We start from the raw sequence: 23,853 nt of genomic DNA, 5'->3' as shown, positions 1-23,853 counted from the left end.
GAGATGGCATGGGATGATGAGAGGAGCAGGAGTGAGACGGTGGGGATGATGAGAGGAGCAGGGAGTGAGACGGCAGGGGATGATGAGAGGAGCAGGCGGTGAGATGGCAGGGAATGATAAGAGGAGCAGGGAGTGAGACGGCGGGGATGATGAGAGGAGCAGGGGGTGAGATTGGGGTGGGGGTGGTGAGAGGAGCAGAGGGTGAGATGGGCGAGTAAGAGAAGCTGGGACTGAAATGGGGAATGAGAGGAGCATAGAGTGAGAGGCTCAGGGGGAGAGATGGGAGAGTGAGAGGCACAGGGGTGAGATAGAAGTAGAGGTGGAAAGGGTAGCAGGGAGTGAGAGGTGTAGGGCTTAAGTAAAGGAGAGAAAGATTTAGGTGATCAGACATAAAGGTATATAGGGAACACGGGTTGCCTAGGATGAAGATTTGGACACGAGGAGAGTGACAGACAAAGAAAACAAGAAATAAGAAAGGACATATGGAAGACATAGAGGTGAGCAAAGGTTGTTCAACATATCCTGATACATTGCGCATTTCTAAATTTAAACACATTATAAAAATACCTACAGATTCAGTGGGGCACTACTACTACTGTGGGCATTGTGTGTGTAAAAGGGCACTAATATGTGGGGTAATGTGAATTAGATTGTGCTACTGTGAGGCGTTATTTTATATTGGTACTATTGTGTGGCCACGGCCATTCCTAGTGAGGTCACACACCTTTTTTGCAGCGTGCGCCTTTGGCGCACGGGTGATGAGTTTCGCCACCTCTCCAGGACCACTTGAAGCCCTGGCTGTCACACATTATGCAATACAGTACCCCTAAATCACATTACTATATACACTGTCCCCAGTTCATATTATGGCACATTAAAGTGCCCCCAGTTCATAGTATGCCACACTGTAGTGCCTCCACTTCACATTATGCCACATTACAGTTACCCAGTTCATATTATGCCGCACTATAGTGCCATCCAGTTAATTTTATACCACACTTGGCTTTGGCCACCTTTTCCCACTTCCATTCCACCTCTTTCCACCTTCATTCTGCCGCCCTAAGTGTAGAAAGTCATAAGTGTAAAATGCAATCAAACCTGCAAATCTTAAGTATTTTTTCCACAGCATGGATATGTGTATTTTACAAAAAAAAAAAAAAAAAAAGATGTATATGTCCAACTCTGGGGTATATTTACTAAGGTCACGATTTTGACCGAGATGCCGTTTTTTCTTCAAAGTGTCATTTCGGTAATTTACTAAGCAAAAATCTCGGCAGTGATGAGGGCATTCGTAATATTTTGGAAGTCCTAGGAAAAAATCACGAATCAATACACCATCGGTCAAATACGCCTGCAATTTGGTAGAAATCGGGAATTTACTAAAAAGTGCAAATCACAAACACTGCCGACAATAGCCAAACACTGCCGTGCTGAAATACAATTCGTGAAAAAGTGCTAAAAAAAACCAGACCTGCTTTTTTTTCCAGTGTTTGGATAGGCATGCATGGGCATCCATGAGATCCGTGCATGTTTATCAGTGGGAAGGGGATGGGAAAGTGTTTATTTTTTGTAAAAAAATTGTGTGGGGTCCCCCCTCCTAAGCAAAACCAGCCTCGGGCTCTTTGAGCCGGTCATGGTTGCAAAAATATGGGGGGGGGGGAATGATAGAGGTTCCCCCATATTTCAACAACCAGCACCGGGCTCTGCGCCTGGTCCTGGTTCCAAAAATACGGGGGACAAAAAGCGTAGGAGTCCCCCGTATTTCTGAAACCAGCACCGGGCTCCACTAGCCAGATACATAATGCCACAGCTGGGGGACACTTTTATATAGCTCCCGGCGGCCCTGGCATTACATAACCAACTAGTCACCCCTGGCCGGGGTACCCTGGAGGAGTGGGGACCCCTTCAATCAAGGGGTCCCCCCCCTCCAGCCACCCAAGGACCAGGGGTGAAGCCCGAGGCTGTCCCCCCCATCCATGGGCTGCGGATGGGAGGCTGATAGCCGTTTGAAAAAAAAATGAATATTGTTTTTAGTAGCAGTACTACAAGTCCCAGCAAGCCTCCCCCGCAAGCTGGTACTTGGAGAACCACAAGTACCAGCATGCGGAGGAAAACCGGACCCGCTGGTACCTGTAGTACTATACTACTAAAAAAATACCCCAATAAAAACATAAGACACACACCTTCAAAGTATAACTTTAATACATACATACACACCTCCATATACACATACTTACCTTATGTTCACACGAGGGTCGGTCCTCTTCTCCATGTAGAATCCATGGTGTACCTGTGGAAAAAATTATACTCACATACTCCAGTGTAGAAGCATCTTCTTCTTGTAATCCATTTGTAATCCAGGTACTTGTCAAAATAAAAAACCGGACACCCGACCTCGCACTGAAAGGGGCCCCATGTTTTCACATGGGACCCCTTTCCCCGAATGCCAGAAACCCCCTCTGACTTATGTCTAAGTGGGTTCCATCAGCCAATCAGGGAACGCCACGTTGTGGCACCCTCCTGATTGGCTGTGTGCTCCTGTACTGTATGACAGGCGGCACACGGCAGTGTTACAATGTAGCGCCTATGCGCTCCATTGTAACCAATGGTGGGAACTTTGTGGTCAGCGGTGAGGTTACTTTCGGTCACCCGCTGACCACAAAGTTTTTATTGGGGTATTTTTTAGTAGTAGTACTACTACAGGTACCAGCGGGCCCGGTTTTCCTCCGCATGCTGGTACTTGTGGTTCTCCAAGTACCAGCTTGCGGGGGAGGCTTGCTGGGACTTGTAGTACTGCTACTAAAAACAATATTCATTTTTTTTCCAAACGGCTATCAGCCTCCCATCCGCAGCCCATGGATGGGGGGGACAGCCTCGGGCTTCACCCCTGGTCCTTGGGTGGCTGGAGGGGGGGGACCCCTTGATTGAAGGGGTCCCCACTCCTCCAGGGTACCCCGGCCAGGGGTGACTAGTTGGTTATGTAATGCCAGGGCCGCCGGGAGCTATATAAAAGTGTCCCCCGGCTGTGGCATTAGGTATCTGGCTAGTGGAGCCCGGTAAAGAAAAAGAGGGGTATTGTGACTGCGCTGAGTTTGATGAATACAACACTACTGATGTAATTAATAAAACATATTTATTCCTAAAATTGCACAATAGATATAAAATAAATAATAAGATATGCACATGTATAGAGTATTAAGAAATACAATTGCTAAAATGTGAAAGAACAGCTTAAGGGACTACCCAATTCGCCAGGTATTGAGATAGGACTTTGTGGAGTTGGATGCAATGACCGTTCCTGATATATTTCCCCTATATCATTATAGTCCAGTTTATGCAATAGTCTCAGAATTTAGGCAAGGTCCAATGAATGGACTAGTTACCGTTAGAGGGTATTGTGCTCCAGAATCTGTAGTGGAGAGCTCCTCATGCGTTACGGTTGATACAGTCCTTTATGCGGTGTTTGCCATATGGAGTCTGAGAATTGGACGAATCGTCTGGACGAAGCTTCGGGGAATGGTTCGGTCCTCCTTAAAGTCACTTCCTGGTAGGGGTCCCTGGTTTACCTGTTCACCTGACGCGTTTCGCTGCAACCAACTGGCAGCTTTCTCAAATGCTGCCAGTTGGCATTATGTATCTGGCTAGTGGAGCCCGGTGCTGGTTTCAGAAATACGGGGGGACCCCTACGCTTTTTGTCCCCCGTATTTTTGGAACCAGGACCAGGCGCAGAGCCCGGTGCTGGTTGTTGAAATATGGGGGAACCTCTATAATTTTTTTCCCCATATTATTACAACCAGGGCCGGCTGGTTTTAAAAATACGGGGGATCCCATGTCAATTTTTTCCCCGCATTTTTAGAACCAGGACCAGCTCGAAGAGCCCGAGGCTGGTTTTGCTTAGGAGGGGGGACCCCACGCATTTTTTTTTTTGTAATTTAATACTGATTTTTTTTTTTTTTAAAGTGCACAATGAAGCCCAGCACGGATCTCTCAGATCCGGCCGAGATTCATTGTATTAAAGTCGGCAGTGTTTTACAAGTCACTCACGTAAAACACTGCCTAAAAAAACGAATGACATCGACATCGGTAAAACCGAAAATGCAGAATACGGCAGCTTAGTAAATTAGTCGTACTAAATTCAAAAAGTTGCATATTTACACTTTCGATGTCATTCGTGATTGAACTTTGACCTCAAACGGAAAATTACGAATCTTAGTAAATTTACCCCTCTGTGTTTTATCTCATTATTGATCATGTTATTTTGGGATTCATATAAATGCAATTGCAATTAATTTTATTTCTTTTATAATAGGATGTAATGAAGTCCGTGTTGGCCAGAGATGCGGGTTCCCGGCCGAACTCGGATGTTTTTTAAAGGGGCAGTCATTTAAAAGGAATGGTTTTGTCTAGTAAATGACTGCCCCTTTAAAAAAACATCTGAGTTCGGCCAGAAATTACATCCGGCCCATAGTAATTTTGTGCTGTAATAAAATATAACACTTTTTTTTAACTTTTGTGCATCTGATTAAAAGGCAGTACATTGCGCTCAAAAAGAGCTATAATCATTAGTGTTAAGTGGTGCATAATACATTTTTAAACATCTGTAGAATTCTATCAGTTTGCGATTACTTCAATTTATTGTACATTCCATGGATTGCTGACTGAAAGAAACAAGGATGTTTAACATTCACTTTGAAGGGTTGCTATAGTGATTATATGACCGCTCCATATGATCTGAGGGTGTGGCTTGTTATAAACATAATTGTGTTTTATTTAATTATATATTACAAATATGATTGTATTGGGGTATATATTTTATCTTTTTTATGTGATAATTTGGTTATTTCATGTTTTTTAATCTATTCATTATTTTAAAGTACTGACATTCACACCTGCACATTGTCCAAATGAAGAGTTGTCTATATAAAGTACAGATGATGTAATGGCTAGCATTAATGTCTCACAGCAATGAGGTAATTTCAACCATGGCCCTTACTGTGTTGAGTTTGTATATTCTCCCCATGCTTGCCTGGGTTTCCTCCGGGTACTCCGGTTTCCTTCCACAATCCAAAAATATACTGGTGGGTTAACTGGCTCCCAACAATAATTAACCCTAGCGTGTGTGTGCATGTACATGGGCAGACTAGATGGCCCAAGTGGTTCTTATCTGCCATCAAAATCTATATTTCTATGTATAAAGTGATATAATTGTGTCAGTCTATTTTCTATATCCCTCTGAAGAAGTCACTTTACTTACAACAAAACGCATAAGGGTTGTTTTGCGGCATTATGGGATCAATATTATTCTGAGACTGATCCTGTTTCAGAGTACTCTACAAAAGCTGCTAGCATATTGGAATTTGCACACAGAATTACAGTTTATGGAGTGCTGCTGAAAACACAGAACATCGTGCAAGTATTTGCCAATTTGTGTTCCATCTCTTTTATCTGGATTGCTTGCCAGCCCACTTGCCCACTTTCCACACTAACTTAATGATACATTTGTCTGCCATGTGCCATTTGGCCCTTCACCATGATGATTATGTGTCTATGGTCACTAGGACACACATTCAAATTCAAAAATAAATAAATGAAAGGACATCTTGAATATACTGTAAATAAAAACAATTGTAGAGAGGGGAGCGTGGCCTAGCGACCATTGTGAACGGATGTGTTCACCTGGGGCTCCTGTTATCAAATGGATAAAACCACTGTTACTCCCCCCCAGCCACGCTCCAACCCCCCCGTAGCTGAAACCCCCTTCTCTTTGCTTACCAGGGGACAGTGTTCGTGGAACCGGGAGGGGCTTCGGGCCTCTCTGCGGGTTGCGGCTTGTTCCCCCCGTACAGACCGGGACCTGTAGTTCTGAGCCTGCCCGGCAGACTAGAATACCGCCGGCCCTCCTGATTCCTCCCGTTACCCGGTGGCTCCCGGCCCGACTACTGCTGCACTTGCTACTGCTGGAGCAGTCCTCTCCCTTCCACCTCGGCTCCCTGCAGCTGCCGCGGAACATTCCTGTCCCTGGGCCGGATGACCGCCCACCATCTTGTGACTGGCGGCTCCAGTCCCCGAGACGGCTTCCGGCGCTGTGCCTCTGGCCGTGCGGGCAGAGAGCGGCGGCTCTGCACGCTGGAGGATTCGGAGACCTCTCCTCCCACCTACCCTCTGTTACCCGCGGTGGAGTTCGGCAGGGCTCGTAACCTGGACGGGGGGACCCGGCAGTGAGAAGTAGGCCTTGCGGGCGCGCAGTAGTGGCTGGCTGACCCTCCCCCCCAGTGCCCCATAGACGCTGATCCCCGGCCCACGGCATTGCAGACTCCCGGGGACTGGCTGGTGAGTGCAGCCTGCAGGATCCTCACGCCTCCACGGGTGGCCCCCACTAAACAGGAGCCTAAGCAGGCCAACAACGCACACTACCCAATAAATCAGTGTGGCCGGCACACCCTAACCAAGCTCTCACCTGGCACCTGCTGCCCAACCCTGACTCTCAACTCCCGAGTCCTTACTTCTGCACCCCCACACCTCCCTAACCTCCGTTGCTAACACCGGGTGGACCCGCGGAATCGGGGAGCACTGGGGTTCCCGCGGATTTCGGACCACCAGCCTCGGTTTTCCCTGCCTGGGGGCTCTCGGTCTGGCTGCTTCAGACCACCCGGCACCTGCCTGCAACACTAGCACTCCATTCTTGATACCGCTTCCTCCTGCGGACTCCCCTGCTGCGGAGTTTGTTGGCTTACGGCAGTCCTCCCCGGTTTAGCCTGTACTACCTCGGTGTGAGGCCACACTCCCCAACTGTCGGTGGAAGTCCTCCTCACTTTTATTGCTGCCTTTACCCGTCTGTGACCTATACTTACCGATTGCACTTCGCATGCAATAGCTCTGCCTCAACTGCTTGGCGGGGAGCGGCTCCTCTCGAGGTGGCATTGGAGTGCCCCGTGGCTCTCCACGACACCTAACAGCCTTCATGCACTGCTGACCGCACCATAACTCAGCCCTCCAGTGGTTCTTTCTCTGGCTGTCTGGTTACTTCAATTTCATTCCCTTTACCAGTGCTTTGTCTATTCTTCTCTGCTTCAATCTATTTGCCGAGGTGCAACCATGTTTAAGTCCAACACGAATACGAGAAGACGTGCGGGGACGGATATCTCCCAACATTTCACTAAAAACGATAGAAGCTACAAACCTTCCTTGCCTTCAGGCCCTTCTTCTCCTAATCTATCCTCATCAGATAAGGATGACCCGTCCCCCTCACCCGCTCTATCGACCAAAGAGGATATCCTGGCCCTGAAATCGCTTATTGTGGACTTTAAAGAATCACTGGAGTCCAAGTTGGACCGAGCGGTCACTTCAATCAGATCAGATATCTCATCTCTTTCCGCTAGGACCTCCAAATTGGAATCCAGGCAGGACGTTCTCCAAAAGGACCACATAGAAACGGTCAGGGATGTCGATCACCTCATCCAGGATATATCGGAGCTGCGTGCCAAAAACGAGGACCTGTAAAACCGCAAAAGGAGAAATAATCTCCGAATCCGCAATATCCCAAAGTCTATTCTCCCAGCGGCTCTTGAGACATATCTACAAAGGTTATTCTCCACTCTTGTGCCACAGGGCTCTCCGACCTAGACCTCGTGATGGCGACCCCCCCAGGGACGTTATCATGTGCATTCTCAGTTTCAAGGGTAAAGAACTGGTTCTCATCCCGACTCGGGGCAAGCCACACATATTGTTTGAGGACTCCAAGTTACAGTTCTTTCAAGATTTGGCTCCCTCAACAATACTCAAAAGGAGAGAACTCAGGAACTTAACCTCCGCGCTCCGCACACATGGGATTCGATACCGCTGGGGATTTCCCTTTAAACTGCTGGTCGACTACAATGGCAAAACTGTCGTCATCAAAGATCCAAGAGAGGGGTTGGTCTTCCTATCACACTTGGAGGACTCTGACCCCCCACCCAGGCCGACTTCCAATTCTCGATCTGACTAAATACTTTCGCACCTACAGTTATATGACCACTTTTCTTATTCTGCTGTTCTAGTTACTACATTGATTGATTGCTGTGTTTCAGTTAATCATCCTGGTTACTACTGAATGCCTACTGTTAATTATCCGTCCGTCCGTCCGTCGTCCCCCCCCCCCCTTTTTTCTTTTTCTTTTTTTTTTTCTCTCCTACTACTTCTATATTCTCGCTCTTAATACTCCTATGGATAAGTTTACTTTACTGACTCTGTTCTCACAGCAATTATTGGCGCTCATTTATTATTGATGCATACAGTAACTTGTAATCGCGTTTATGTACCAGGATGTATAGATAACTCTTTAGTAACTTTGTTGCTTATGTTACTGTAATATTGTTACTGCCAGGACTACTGTTAAGTTCTGTACACCCCTTTTTTTTTTTTTTTTTACCACATTTTTCACACACTGGTCCTTCCACCTCATGGCCATAGCTGCATACTTCACACAGACCACCACTGGAGGGACATGTTCCCCCACTAACTTTACCTGCTACACAAGTTCATCCTGTTGACTTCTAATCCTTAGGCCCGCCTCCCCGACCTTTACCTTCTGTTGAGGGAGAGCGGTTGATACCCGACACTCCCCCAATCCGGATCCATTGATCCTAATCTCTGTGCTTGTTCCTTCTCGCAGGTCGTAAGGAACTCCTGCACAGACCCCTCTCCCCCTGATACCCTTTCTTGGTTTCTACTTCCTTCTTATTTCCTTCTCTCTTCTCCATTGGGTCGGGATCCTTTCTTCATTCCCCCCCCCCTTCCTCCACCCCCTTTTTATTTTTATTTTTTCACTCTCCTCTCTGTCCCTCATATCTCTCTTCCCAACTTCCCCTCTTAGGCAGCTTCCAAAATTCCCCTGGTCTTGGCGTCTCTGAACGCCAAGGGTCTCAATACCCCTCAGAAATGTTCATCCCTGTTCCGCACCCTCCAGACTCTTAGAGCGGGAATAGTGTTTATTCAGGAAACTCATTTTAAGTCACGATTGCACCCGACCCTGTCCACTAGACGCTACCCAAAGACCTTTTACTCCTCAAGCCAATCTAAACACAACGGGGTGACCATTTTGATTCACTCCAAGGTCCCATTTACACTACATTCGACTCACACGGACAGCGACGGCCGCTATATCATCCTGACGGGCACACTGGGACATCTGGAATGCACGATTGCCACTGTTTATGCCCCCAACACTGGGCAACCCTCCTTTTTCAACTATTTTTTTACAGAACTGACTAAAGTCAGAAAAGGTTATTTATTACTAGGGGCACTGCCCCAGATGCCTACCTAGATAAATCTTCTGGCCCCTCCCGCCCACAGCGCGACTCATCCTCGCGATCCTTAAATAAACATATCCACGAATCTGACCTCTTTGATGTTTGGCGAGCCCTCAACCCCACGGCTAAGGACTATACTTTTTTCTCGATCCCACACCAATCATACTCCCGAATTGATCTTTTTTTTTGCGGCACTCTAGTCTCTAAACCAGTGATTTTCAACCTTTTTTTACTTGCGGCACACCGAACATTATTTTAAAATTGCCAAGGCACACCATCAGTTCCCCACAGAAAAAAACAAAAAACACACATTGTCCCTCGTAGTAAAAAAAAAACCCCACACATACATTGGCCTACACAGAAAAAACAATCACATTACTCCCCACATAAATCATGTTGCTCCCTACATAAATCCTATTGCTCCCCACATAAATCAATCACATTGCTCCCCACAAAATCATGTTGCTCACACATAAATCAATCACATAAATCCTAGTGCTCCCCACATGAATTATTCACATTGTTCTCCCCCATTAATCCTTATTCTACCCACATAAATTCTATTGTTCCCCACAGGAGAAATAAAATAACAAATATTAGCTCCTACCGGTCAGCTGTCCTCCTCCCTGTCCCTCAGTGGCAGGGGTTGTTCATAGTGGAGTGCTGCGAATACTGAGCAGCGGGCGGTCAGGCAGGTGTGGATGTGGGTTGGCAAGGAAAGCTGTGTATGCAGGCAGGAATTGGAAGATGTGTATGCAGGCAGGTGAGCTGGCTGGTGGTGAGACGCGGCGGCTGTGACCTATGATATCACACCGCCGCGTCTTCAAGGCATAGGTCACGGCCGGAGCACGACTGATCCTCTAAGAAGAGCCCGGGCCAACAGTTCACTCTGAAGGTGCAGGAAGCTGCTCTGGCTCCGCGGCACACCTTGCAACTGGTCGCGGCACACTAGTGTGCCACGGCACACTGGTTGAAAAAGCCTGCTCTAAACACATAACAAATTCCTCTATTATCACCAACTCCTGGTCTGACCATTCCATTATCACTGCTACCTTCGACTTTCTTGACACTCCGACAACCCGTCCCAACTGGCAATTAAATGAGAAACTTTTGAAAATCCCTAAGTTTCAAGAAAAAATTAATCTAGCTATCGCTGACTATTTTTCCTTGAATATTACTGACTCCTCTTGTACCCCATTAGTCTGGGAAGCTCACAAGGCTGTTATCAGAGGCCACATTATCAGCTACGCGTCACACAGGAACTGGGAACATAAGCAGAAAATATCGTCCCTAACAGATGAGGTTCACAACCTAAAAACCCTGCATAAACAACAGCCCTCACGTTCTCTCTACACACAACTCACGTCTGCCAGGGCAGCTTTGAACACTTTACTGGCCGAAAAAACTGAGCGCTCACTCCGCTGGCTAAAACAAAAATTCTATAACAAAAGCAATAAAGCTGATACACTATTGGCCAGCAGACTGAGAGCCCAGAGGGCACACACCGCCATCCCGGCTATTAGGGACGACAATGGCTCCCTCCAGTACAATCCAACGACTATTAATTCTCTATTCAAGACTTACTATGAGCGGCTCTACAATCTGCCTGACACCTCATCTTCTTTGAACCCGACCCATCTTGCGACCTCTGACTATTTATCGTCTTCTGACCTACCCTGTATCGACTCGAATACCTCTTCGGACCTTGATAAACCTATCACCCCTGAAGAAATCGACCTTGCTATCAAATCTCAGAAGCCTTCCAAAGCCCCAGGCCCAGACGGCTTTCCGGTATCCTATTATAGAACTTTTCAACCCGCACTACTTCCCCACCTCACAACGGTATTTAATCTTATACTGGACGGGTCTCCCTTCCACTCCCAGACAACTAAGGCTGTTATTACTGTGACACCAAAACCCGGTAAGGACCCCCAGCCTCTCTCTAACTATCGGCCAATATCACTTCTGAACTCTGATTTTAAAATCTTCGCTAAAGTATTGTCCAATAGACTTAACCCTACTCTTCCCTCGCTCATACACCCTGACCAGGTGGGCTTCGTCCCGTCTAGACAGGCACTTGATAATACCAGACGCGTTATCGATATCATCCACCACATTAATCTACATAGGATCCCGTCCTTGGCACTTGCTCTAGACGCGGAGAAAGCCTTCGACAGGGTATCATGGCCTTTCATGCAGCAAACCCTACAGCGCTTTGGCTTTCAAGGTAAATTTCTCTAGGCCATACAGGACTTATACCAAAACCCCTCGGCGTCGGTACATTCTAACGGCTTGCTGTCAGACCCCTTCAAAATCTCGAACGGAACCAGACAGGGGTGCCCACTATCTCCCCTTATATTTGCACTTGTCATTGAACCCCTTGCAAATCGCATCCGGGCTAACCCTGACATCTCCAGGATCTGTGTCAGCAATGCCCAATATACCATCTCCCTCTTTGCCGATGATATCCTTTTGACCTTGACGAACCCAACTATCTCCCTCCCGAACCTCTTCCGGGAACTATCCATATATGGCAACCTCTCGGGATACAAGATTAACCAGACAAAATCTGAAGCCCTCTCCTTACACATCCCTAAATCTACAAAATCTCGACTACAACAGAATTTTGATTTTTCATGGCGCAGACACTCGCTTAAATATCTAGGGGTCTCCATCACTAAATCCTACAGTTCTCTCTACCGAGCTAACTATCCCCCGCTAATCGCTTCTATCCTTAAAGATATCCATCAATGGGAATCTTACTTACTCTCATGGGTGGGACGTATTAACGCAATAAAAATGAACGCCCTCCCCAAACTCCTATACTTATTTCAGACGCTCCCAATCTCGATCCCCCACCAGACTCTTACTACCCTCCAATCGTCTCTATGTAAATTCATTTGGAACCATAAAAAACCCAGAATCCGACGGGATATTTTAGCCAAACATTCTCGGAATGGTGGTCTAGGCCTCCCCATCCTCCGGCGTTATTACGATGCGACTAGGCTGAGCCAACTGGTTGCCTGGCATGTCCCAAAACATGCTAAGAGGTGGGTTGACCTGGAAAGTAATCTCTTGGGAGTTTCATCAATTTCATATTTACCTTGGCTCCCTAGAACACAAAGCCCACAATTTCGCTACCCTTCACCCACAATAGAATTGACACTTAGCCATTGGCAAAATTTGAACAAAAAATTAAAACTGTCCACTCATCCCTCCCCTCTGACCCCCATCTGGTTTAATTCAGCATTTCCCCCGGGGCTCTCCCAACGGATGGTCCGCCCTTGGATTTCTGCAGGCGTCGCTAGAATTCACCACTTTACTGGGACACACGCCATTAAATCATTCTCTGATTTACAAAACACATATAATTTACCCAATTCTCTGTTTTATCAATATCTACAAATCCGTCACTTTCTTTCTTCTCTTCGTTTACCATTCCCATTACCTGTTCCCTCCCCTCTTGAGAGATTCTGCATCTATAACTCTACTGATAGAGGCGTTATCTCTCTTCTCTACAAATCCATCCTCAACCCTGAATCTCCCCCCCTTGAACCGCACGAGCTGGCATGGGAGGCGGATCTCGGACAAGACCTCGAGGAGGACGGGTGGAACGCAATTCGCACCGCAATTTCGCAATGCTCCATCAGCGTGGCAATTCGCGAAAACTCTTACAAAATATATACACGATGGTACCTGGTACCGGATCGGTTGCACAGGATTTATCCTGCTACCTCCAACCTCTGCTGGAGAAACTGCGGCCAAGCGGGCACATTTTATCACATCTGGTGGACCTGCCCGGTAATCGTTAAATATTGGGCGATGGTCCGCACGTTCTCTTCTCAACTAATTGATTTACCCACGCCTCTCTCGCCCGCTAACCTTCTCCTATGCGCCCCACCCGACGATATTTCTAGGGACTCAAAAAAACTGATCCTCTTTATCTCTTGCGCAGCTAAATATCAGATAGCGCTTAATTGGAAGAACCCTGAAGCTCCCAGCCGTCAAGCACTAATAAACAGAATTTGGTTTGTCGCAAACATGGAATATATTACCAGCCTCCAACGCAATACAGTAAAAAAATTCCACTCCATCTGGCTTCCCTGGTACCGACACCATGACCACCCCCTCCCAGGATTGAACTGAGGACGGGTTCCAATCTATAACTATAGTCCCTCCCCTTGACCCCATCCCCCCCCTTTTTTTCCCCCTCTTACTCCTCCCCTCATTTCCTTCATACTTAACAGGCCTCCGACCCATCGAGGGACTTCCTCTTCTTCTTTTTCTTCTCCTTTCTTCACCTCTCGATTTCTCTCTCTAGTTCTTCCCTTTCCACTTGTTCAACTTATCTGTTTTGCTAAAAACTTATCGTCTCCACTATAGCTCGAAACCTTACGAAACTCTTCTTGATATTATATCTCTCTTTACTCTAGTCTAAATATATCTTACTATTTTCTTTTTCAATCTCTAGATGAAATGTTACTACGTTATATGCTCCTCCCCCTCTATTATATTTCTCAGAGAAATTTGATGCGTCTGTAGTTATAATGGCTTCCCAGCCACATGTATATTGATTGTATCGCTGTCATTTTACTTTGAGCTGCACTATATACTTCTCCCTTTCAATAAAAAAACTACATGATTAAAAAAAAAAAACAATTGTAGAGAAAACCCAGAAAACAAAATACTTGAAGAGAGAGAATAAAAAGAAAGATTTCAAAGGAAACAACATTTTTAATATCAGAGAGAAATAGAAACATTAAGGAGTGGCAGAAAAAGAACACACAAGATGGAAGGAGGCAGGGGGAGTGGGAAGAGCCGTCTATTAACCCATGGTCGGGCCCTAAGGTTTTCAGTATTTCAGGCCTCCTCTGGCACTTTAGTCTTTCACCCCACTACAGCTGATGTTTGGGAAGCAGAACTTATGCTAACATTTACATGTTCAGTATTCACATGGACACCAATACCCAGTTGAAATAAAGGGCCTAATTCAATAAGGACTGCCCTTTGGATCGCATGCTGGGGGCTGCTCACTGCAGGGCAAGTTTGCCCAGCATGCTGACCGCCGTCTCCCCCCTTGTTGAAGCAGAAATTGCGATTGCATCGCAATATTCGCCTCATCGTAGGAACTAGGGATGCCTCCTGCAGGAGGCCTGCCCCCATGTTCTCGATCGTGGCTGCTCCGTGTAACGTCACGCAGCTGCCGCGATCAGGCCCTCATTCACACTGCACTACCCCTGCAACGCTCTGTCTCCGCCCTGTAAACGGAGCATTGCCGCCCTCCCCCACACCCCGCGACCGCCTCTGCCTGTTTGACAGGCAGAGGCGATAGCATTTTCTGCGCCCCCCCTGCACAAAGTGCGGGAGCATACGCAGGACGGGCACTGCGCATGCTCCCACGGGCGATCATAATAATTCCTGTTGGATCGCGATTTGCGATCCAACCTGAATTAGCCCCAAAGTCCTCCTTTTCTATTCTCTTTTACAATAGTCCTTGTGCGCCAATGGACTGTATCTGGAACATTCACGGTGCTACCAAATGTCCCATCACCCATGTTCACATCTTTTGGCATACATGCTATCTGGATTTACAACGCATCCTCTCTGCATGCTTTTGGAATCCAGATCATTTTTTTTTTAACATTACTCAATGCTTATCTTTTGTCAGGACAACTACACTGGAAATTCATTTTGTGGACAAATCATTGTACCCCCCTCCATAGATAAAAATTCTCAATGAATAGAGCTGCATAGATTTCTAGAAAGATAAGATAAACAGTCTGGTGCTGCTGCTTAGGTATGTATCCAAAAGAAAAGATGACAAGACACATTTTAAATCACTTAATTTCGATGTTACTCTGATCTATATCTATTTTTTTATTTTGCTGATTTTTGAATGTACAGATTTCACACAGCTGGTTTTAAATGGATTAGTAAAGGTTATATTTTAAATGACATCATTTGTCAGTGCAGTCCAACACAACTCCTCTTTATGTCTTTCCTTTGCATACATACTGTTTCAAGTTCTGCCATTTCATCTTGGATGTCATCTCGCCGCCTCAAACCCAAGAACTGTTCTTTGATCCCCACAACCAATCTTTTTCAAACTCCTGTTACATACATCTAAGAAATCTTCCCGGAATATACACTTAACTCATACAAGACTCTGCATTACCTATGCAATTTCTTCCTTGCTAGTCTTCACCTAAACAGTCTTTCACCCTTACAATCTATTTTATATGCAGCAGCTAGACAGATTTTCCCGGCTAAATGTTCTTATACTGCTGTTTCACTCTGTCAATCACTGTATTGGTCCGTAAAATCCTCTGCTTTGCACAAGATTTATGTCCCTCATCAACACTCTGTACCTGCTCCCATTCCCGGTTAAAGAACTTTTTGGGGGGATGCACCCACTCTGAGGAATGTTTGACCACTAAAAGATCTTCCTCTAGCTTCCAAGCTTTCAGTCTTGCCTGAAAACTCCCATCTGCAGGCATTTTAATCAAATTCTGAACCACCCACCTTACCTTCTTAAACAATTCTGATTATCTACTTTCAACACAGTTCACATAAAACTTGCATGTGTTCTCTTTTAATACTCAAACAACCTTTTGACCACCAAATAAACATTCCTGCATCCACACTAATACCCCTTTTCCACTAGCTAAAAAAACACGGGTAAATGCACGGGGGCGCGCATTTACCCGTGTTTTTTGCTAGTGGAAAAGGGTCCCTCTGCAAAAACCCGGATTAAGTGATCCGGGAATCCTACATGGGTAGCTTACCGGGTTGAACACGAGTTCAACCCGGTAAGCTGTGCAGTGTAAACGTAAGCTGTGTCGATGCGACATGGCTCCCGTTCATAGTGTATGGAAGGGCACGTCGCCAGCAGCGTCACCAACCCGGCAATATGCCGGGTTGGTAAGTGCAATGGGAAAGGGGGCTGAGCACGGGCTGCAGCCGGGTAGCACACATGTCAGGCTCCTGGCTGCAACCCGTGCTTAGAGGTGGAAAAGGGGTATTAGTATCCTTGCAATCTGGCTGAACCAATTTGCAATATGTCTTATCAATAACTGGGTTATCATCATGTGAGAAGCAAACAATGTATATACACTTATTATTAGCCACTTGGCCATAATCATTGCCCCTACTACCTCTCCCCCCGCATGCACTTCCTCTCTACAATTATTGGGTAGGTTACCATGGGAGTCAAATATAACTTTTTTTACATTATATGATGGTAACCACTGGTGTACTATTTCTATAATGGTTGCAGTGTGTGCGGTGCACAGGGGCCGCCGGGGTCCAGTGGGACCCACACCGCACATCCTGCACCCATTTTTTCAATACTCACCTCTTCAGAGTCCCCCACCAGCGGTAGTATGTCTCCACAAATCTCCGGGTAAATGGCGTGGCGGTCATTTTACAGACTGCCGGGAGAGGGAAGAGGAGGGAATGTTAAAAGTTTAGTGCACGGAGCTACTAAGATGCAGTTAGCAATATTGTAGTAGCAGCAGAAGTAATCTTGTCCTCTCTCTCTCTCTCTCCATGGGGCTAATTCAGACCTGATCGCTAGCAGGCAATTTTTGCACTGCTGTGATCAGATAGTGACCGCCTACAGCGGAATTGACGTCAGGATCCCTGCCTGTAAATGCATGGACACGCCTGCATTTTTCCAACTGCTCCCTGAAAACGGTCAGTTGCCACCCAGAAACGCCTTCTTCCTGTCAATCTCCTTGCAATCGCCCGTGTGAAACCCATTGCTTAGCGGCGATCCGCTTTGTACCCATACAACGCGCCTGCGCATTGCGGTGCATACGCATGCGCAGTTTGGACCAGTTCGCAGGCTATGAGAAAATGCAGCCTAGCGATCAGGTCTGAATTACCCCCCCATGTTCACACTCTCCTAAGGTGCACTACTGTGGTGTAACGTGTATAATTATTATTATTATTATTATTATTGTTGTTATTATAATGAATTATTTATATGGCATCACAAGAGTTCCACAGTGCCAAATGACAGATTACATAAACAAATAATAAAAACAGGAAAACAGTGACAATATAGGACAAGCACAGGGGACATATCATAGCTACATCAGCAGACGACACTGATATAAGTATCAGGGAGGCAGAAAACTGCGGGATTTGGAGCTGTCAAAGATTATTAAAGTTAAGGGGGGTACTCACGGAGCGATAATCTAAGCAATCTGACTAGATTGCTTCATTTTAAGCATGATTGCTCCGTGTGTACCCCCCACAGCGATAGCGATGCGCAGCCCCGCGCATCACTATTGCTGGTGCTAGATCGCCCCCGCACGCTCAGCACACATCGCGCTGTGCTGAGCGGGGGGAGAGATTTGTGCTCAGCAATAGTGATGAGCGGGTTCGGTTCGTCGGAATCCGAACCCCCCCGAACTTCACCCATTTTACACGGTTCCGAGGCAGATTCGAATCTTCCCGCCTTGCTCCGTTAACCCGAGCGCGCCCGAACGTCATCATCCCGCTGTCGGATTCTCGCGAGATTCGGATTCTATATAAGGAGCCGCGCGTCGCCGCCATTTTTCACTCGTGCATTGGAAATGATAGTGAGAGGACGTGGCTGGCGTCCTCTCAGTTTTATTCAGGTGGCTGCAAATATCTGTGCTCACTGCTTTATTGTGGGGACTGGGGACCAGCAGTATTATATAGGAGGAGTACAGTGCAGAGTTTTGCTGACCAGTGACCACCAGTATTATACGTTCTCTGCCTGAAAAACGCTCCATATCTGTGCTCAGTGTGCTGCATATATCTGTGCTCACACTGCTTTATTGTGGGGACTGGGGACCACCAGTATTATATAGGAGGAGTACAGTGCAGAGTTTTGCTGACCAGCGACCACCAGTATTATACGTTCTCTGCCTGAAAAACGCTCCATATCTGTGCTCAGTGTGCTGCATATATCTGTGCTCACACTGCTTTATTGTGGGGACTGGGGACCACCAGTATTATATAGGAGGAGTACAGTGCAGAGTTTTGCTGACCAGTGACCACCAGTATTATACGTTCTCTGCCTGAAAAACGCTCCATATCTGTGCTCAGTGTGCTGCATATATCTGTCCTCACACTGCTTTATTGTGGGGACTGGGGACCACCAGTATTATATAGGAGGAGTACAGGGCAGAGTTTTGCTGACCAGTGACCACCAGTATTATATGTTCTCTGCCTGAAAAACGCTCCATATCTGTGCTGCGTTGTAGTATATAGTAGGAGTACAGTGCATAATTTTGCTGACCACCAGTATATAATATATAGCAGTACGGTACAGTAGGCCACTGCTCTACCTACCTCTGTGTCGTCAAGTATACTATCCATCCATACAGTTTTGCACAGTTTGCTGACCACCAGTATATAATATATAGCAGTACGGTACAGTAGGCCACTGCTCTACCTACCTCTGTGTCGTCAAGTATACTATCCATCCATACCTGTGGTGCATTTCAGTTTTGCACAGTTTGCTGACCACCAGTATATAATATATAGCAGTACGGTACAGTAGGCCACTGCTCTACCTACCTCTGTGTCGTCAAGTATACTATCCATCCATACCTGTGGTGCATTTCAGTTGTGCGCAGTATATATAGTAGTAGGCCATTGCTATTGATACTGGCATATAATTCCACACATTAAAAAATGGAGAACAAAAATGTGGAGGGTAAAATAGGGAAAGATCAAGATCCACTTCCACCTCGTGCTGAAGCTGCTGCCACTAGTCATGGCCGAGACGATGAAATGTCATCAACGTCGTCTGCCAAGGCCGATGCCCAATGTCATAGTAGAGAGCATGTAAAATCCAAAACACAAAAGTTCAGTAAAATGACCCAAAAATCAAAATTAAAAGCTTCTGAGGAGAAGCGTAACCTTGCCAATATGCCATTTACGACACGAAGTGGCAAGGAACGGCTGGAGCCCTGGCCTATGTTCATGGCTAGTGGTTCAGCTTCACATGAGGATGGAAGCACTCATCCTCTCGCTAGAAAACTGCAGTGCCACTCCTAGATGGGCCAGGTGTTTGTGTCGGCCACTTGGGTCGCCTAGCTTAGTCACACAGCTACCTCATTGCGCCTCTTTTTATCTTTGCTTCATGTGCTGTTTGGGGACTATTTTTTTGAAGTGCCATCCTGTCTGACACTGCAGTGCCACTCCTAGATGGGCCAGGTGTTTGTGTCGGCCACTTGGGTCGCTTAGCTTAGTCACACAGCTACCTCATTGCGCCTCTTTTTTTCTTTGCTTCATGTGCTGTTTGGGGACTATTTTTTTGAAGTGCCATCCTGTCTGACACTGCAGTGCCACTCCTAGATGGGCCAGGTGTTTGTGTCGGCCACTTGGGTCGCCTAGCTTAGTCACACAGCTACCTCATTGCGCCTCTTTTTATCTTTGCTTCATGTGCTGTTTGGGGACTATTTTTTTGAAGTGCCATCCTGTCTGACACTGCAGTGCCACTCCTAGATGGGCCAGGTGTTTGTGTCGGCCACTTGGGTCACTTAGCTTAGTCACACAGCTACCTCATTGCACCTCTTTTTTTCTTTGCATCATGTGCTGTTTGGAGACTATTTTTTTGAAGTGCCATCCTGTCTGACACTGCAGTGCCACTCCTAGATGGGCCAGGTGTTTGTGTCGGCCACTTGGGTCGCTTAGCTTAGTCATCCAGCGACCTCGGTGCAAATTTTAGGACTAAAAATAATATTGTGAAGTGTGAGGTGTTCAGAATAGACTGGAAATGAGTGGAAATTATGGTTATTGAGGTTAATAATACTATGGGATCAAAATTACCCCCAAATTCTATGATTTAAGCTGTTTTTGAGGGTTTTTTGTAAAAAAACACCCGAATCCAAAACACACCCGAATCCGACAAAAAATTTTCAGGGAGGTTTTGCCAAAACGCATCCGAATCTAAAACACGGCTGCGGAACCGAATCCAAAACCAAAACACAAAACTCGAAAAATGTCCGGTACACATCACTACTCAGCACACGTCTCTCCCCACATCTGCCCGTGAATACAGGCCTTAAGAAAAGGATAAGCACATGAAGGCAGAGGGTCCTACTTGTGAAAGCTTACATTCTAAAGGGGAGAGACAGACAAACAGGGGTGACACAGATGGGGTAGATAGATAGCGTGGGACAGAGTGTTAGGATGAGACTTGGCTGGGTTTGGTGAAGAAGTGGGTCTTGAGAGCCCATTTGAAGTTTTTTAAAGAGGTGGATAGTCTGAGGGAGAGAGATAGAGAATTCCAGAGAAAGGGAGCAGCACATGAAAAATCTTGTAGGTAGGTGTGGGAGGAAGTAATGAGCAGGCAGGAGAGGCGACATGCATTAGCAGAGCGAAGAGGACGGATGGGAGTGTAAAGGGAGATAAGGTCAGAGATGTAAATGGGAGAGGAGTGGGTGAGGGATTTGTAGGTAAGTGTGAGAAGCTTGAATTGGATTCTAAAAGGGGAGGGAAGCTAGTGAAGGGCTTGTAGGAGAGGGGAGGTTGACGTCAGAGCCGGATTAAGGGGGGGGGGGTCCCGGGGATACGTACCCCGGGCCCCCCTTTCCAAAAGGGCCCACTGCCACACCACAGATCGGATATTTCCTCAATCCAATCTGCGGTGCTGTGCTCACGAGCCCCGGCTCCCCGCTGCCCTGTCCCTCCTCCTCCTTCAATTCAGCGTGCGGCGCACCAATGACGGAGCCGCATGCTTGCTGAGCCGGACAGCAATTGGACAACTGAGCCGTCGCTCAGCTGCGCTGACTACAGCTCTAAGAAGAGTGCTCTAACAGGTGTAGTCAGGGCAGCTGAGCGACGGCTCAGCTGTCCAATTGCTGTCCGGCTCAGCAAGCCTGCGGCTCAGTCATTGGCGCGCCGCACGCTGAACTGAAGGAGGGATTCTTAGCAATGTATATATATATATATATATATATATATTATTTTTTTAGTTTTTTAGTCCATGGGGCCCCCCTGCTCTTTAGTACCCCAGGCCTCCCGGGGCCTTAATTCGACTCTGGTTGACGTAGTGCGTTTAGTGAGGAAGATGAGCTGGGCTGCAACATTGAGGATAGATTTGAGTGGAGAGAGGCATTTGGGATGCCAATCAGGAGGAGATTACAGTAGTCCAGTCTGGAGATGACAGGTGAGTGAATAAGGGTTTTAGTAGCATCCTGGGTGAGAAAGAGTCTGATCCTGGAAATATTTTTGAGATGAAAACAGCAAGTTTGTGAGAGGGGCTGAGTGTGTGGTTTGACGTCGATGACAGCATGCTTTGGGGCTAGAGGAGATAGTTGTGCCATTAATAGATAATGAAATAGTGGGAGGTGAGGTTGTATGGGAGGGTGGTAAGATGATCAGTCTTAGACATGTTAAGTTTATGAAAGCACTGGAACATCCCAGACATCCAAGAAGAGATAGCAGAAAGACAGTTGGAGATATGAGTGAGGAGAGCGGGGGAGAGGTCAGGGGAGGAAATGTAGATTTGAGTATCATCAGCATAGAGATGATATTGGAAGTCAAAAGAACTGAGTTCACCTAAAGAAGAGAGAGAAAAGGAGAGGGCCAAGAACAGAACCTTGGGGGACACCAAAAGTTAGTGGAAGTTTGGGGGAGGTGGAGTCATGAGAGGAGACAGAGGATTGGTCAGAGAGATTGGTGGACAGCCAAGAGAGAGCAGATTCACGTAGACCAATGTAGTGAAGGATTTAGAGAAGGAGAGGGTGGTCCACAGTGTCAAAAGCAGCAGAAAGGCCAAGACGATAAAGTAGTGGCCCTTAGATTTGGCAGCCTGGAGGTCATTGCAGACTTTTGTGAGGGCAGTTTAAGTGGAGTGGATGGAAGCCAGACTGGAATGGGTTAAGCATTGAGTGTGATGAAAGAAAGGAAGTAAGGCGGTTGTAGCCAATATGCTCAAGGAGTTTGGAAGCAAAAGGGACGAGAGAGATGGGTCGGTAGTTGGAGAGGATGTTGGAGAGGATGTTTGTGATTGGAGAGACGAGTGCATGCTTGAAGGCAGAGGGGACAATACCTGATGAGAGGAAGAGATTGAGAAGGTGGGCAAGATGGAAATAGGCACAGAGAGAGAGGTAGCGGAGGAGGTGGGAGGGTATAGGGTCAAGTGAGGAGGTGGGGACGACAGATGAGGTCCACTTACTCACCAGATACATGTGAGAAAGATGTCAGAGATGGTGAGAGGGATGGGGAGGGGTGGTAAGGCATAGGAAGTGGCTGGTTGCTGATGGTCTGGTGGGATGTGATGTCCTAACGTATGGGGCCAGATGTAATGGCTTGCGAGACGGCCAGAGCTCCAAGAGCTCCGAGCCTCCAGCCGAACTCGTATGTTTTTTAATGCAGCAAACATTTACAAAGCAAAACCTGGTTGGTTTTGCCTTGTAAACGTTTACTGCTTTAAAAAAATGTACGAGTTTGGCCGGAGTTTCGGAGCTCCGGCTGTCTTGCAAGCCATTGCATCTGGCCCATGGTCTCAATTTTGGATGTGAAGTAAGTGGCAAAGTCAAGAGCAGAGAATGAGGAGGGGAGATCAGGTGGGAGTTGGCACAGGAGAGAGTTAAGAGTGGCAAAGAGGCGCTGGGAGTTGGAAGACTGGGAGGAGAGGAGATTCTTGAAGTATGACTGTTTAGCGAGAGAAAGGGGAGCACTGAAGGACGAGAACGTAAGTTTGAAATGGAGAAAGTTGTCCGTAGAGTGTGATTTCCTCCAGTGTTGCTTGGCAGTATCTGACCATTTTTGCAGATATCTGGTGCATTTGGTGTGCCGGGATTGAGGTGTTAATTTGCGATGGTGAACAGTGATTGGGGTACTACTGTGGCGTAATGTGTATAAGAGGTACTACTCTAGCGTAACGTGTAAACTATTAAGAGTATATTGGCAATTGCCCAGTTAGGATGTATGACCTATCAATAAAAGTCTTAAAACAAGGGGTGGGGGGGGGGGACTACTACTGCCTTGCCCCAGATGACAAAATTCCTAATTTCAGCCCTGTACGCATATGCATTAAATGGGAGTCTACGTTCTACTTGCTGGGAGATTAAGAAGACCAGAAATTGACCATTCTTGTTTGGATATCAGTAGAACATATTACTAATAACTATCTGTTTGAACTTGAAGAAAGCCCCATTGTGAAGTGAAGGTGACTGCGGATGGCGTTTTTATCCCACAAAAAGAAATATGCAGAAGTTTTGGAGTGTTTATTTAAACCATTGCTTCTGTATAAAATTTTATACACCATTGTAATCTGTGGTTTATAGTAGAGATGAGCGCCTGAAATTTTTCGGGTTTTGTGTTTTGGTTTTGGGTTCGGTTCCGCGGCCGTGTTTTGGGTTCGACCGCGTTTTGGCAAAACCTCACCGAATTTTTTTTGTCGGATTCGGGTGTGTTTTGGATTCGGGTGTTTTTTTTAAAAAACACTAAAAAACAGCTTAAATCATAGAATTTGGGGGTCATTTTGATCCCATATTATTATTAACCTCAAAAACCATAATTTCCACTCATTTTCAGTCTATTCTGAATACCTCACACCTCACAATATTATTTT

The 23,853-nt window shown here is 46.5% G+C and overlaps 1 long non-coding RNA gene across 2 annotated transcripts in view; it reads left to right on the top strand.

The window, feature by feature from the left end:
• The first annotated feature begins 214 nt into the window (after positions 1-214).
• Positions 215-23,853, top strand: part of LOC135056580 (uncharacterized) — a 268,794-nt gene continuing 245,155 nt past the window's right edge. For both annotated transcript variants that reach the window (XR_010244022.1, XR_010244021.1), the window contains exon 1: positions 215-497. This is a non-coding gene — a long non-coding RNA (uncharacterized LOC135056580). The remainder of the gene's footprint in view (positions 498-23,853) is intronic.

Source organism: Pseudophryne corroboree, chromosome 3, assembly GCF_028390025.1.
Source record: "Pseudophryne corroboree isolate aPseCor3 chromosome 3, aPseCor3.hap2, whole genome shotgun sequence".
NCBI lineage: Eukaryota > Metazoa > Chordata > Amphibia > Anura > Myobatrachidae > Pseudophryne > Pseudophryne corroboree.
The sequence above is the reverse complement of the archived record's forward strand: the minus strand, read 5'-3'. Positions and strand labels throughout refer to the sequence as shown.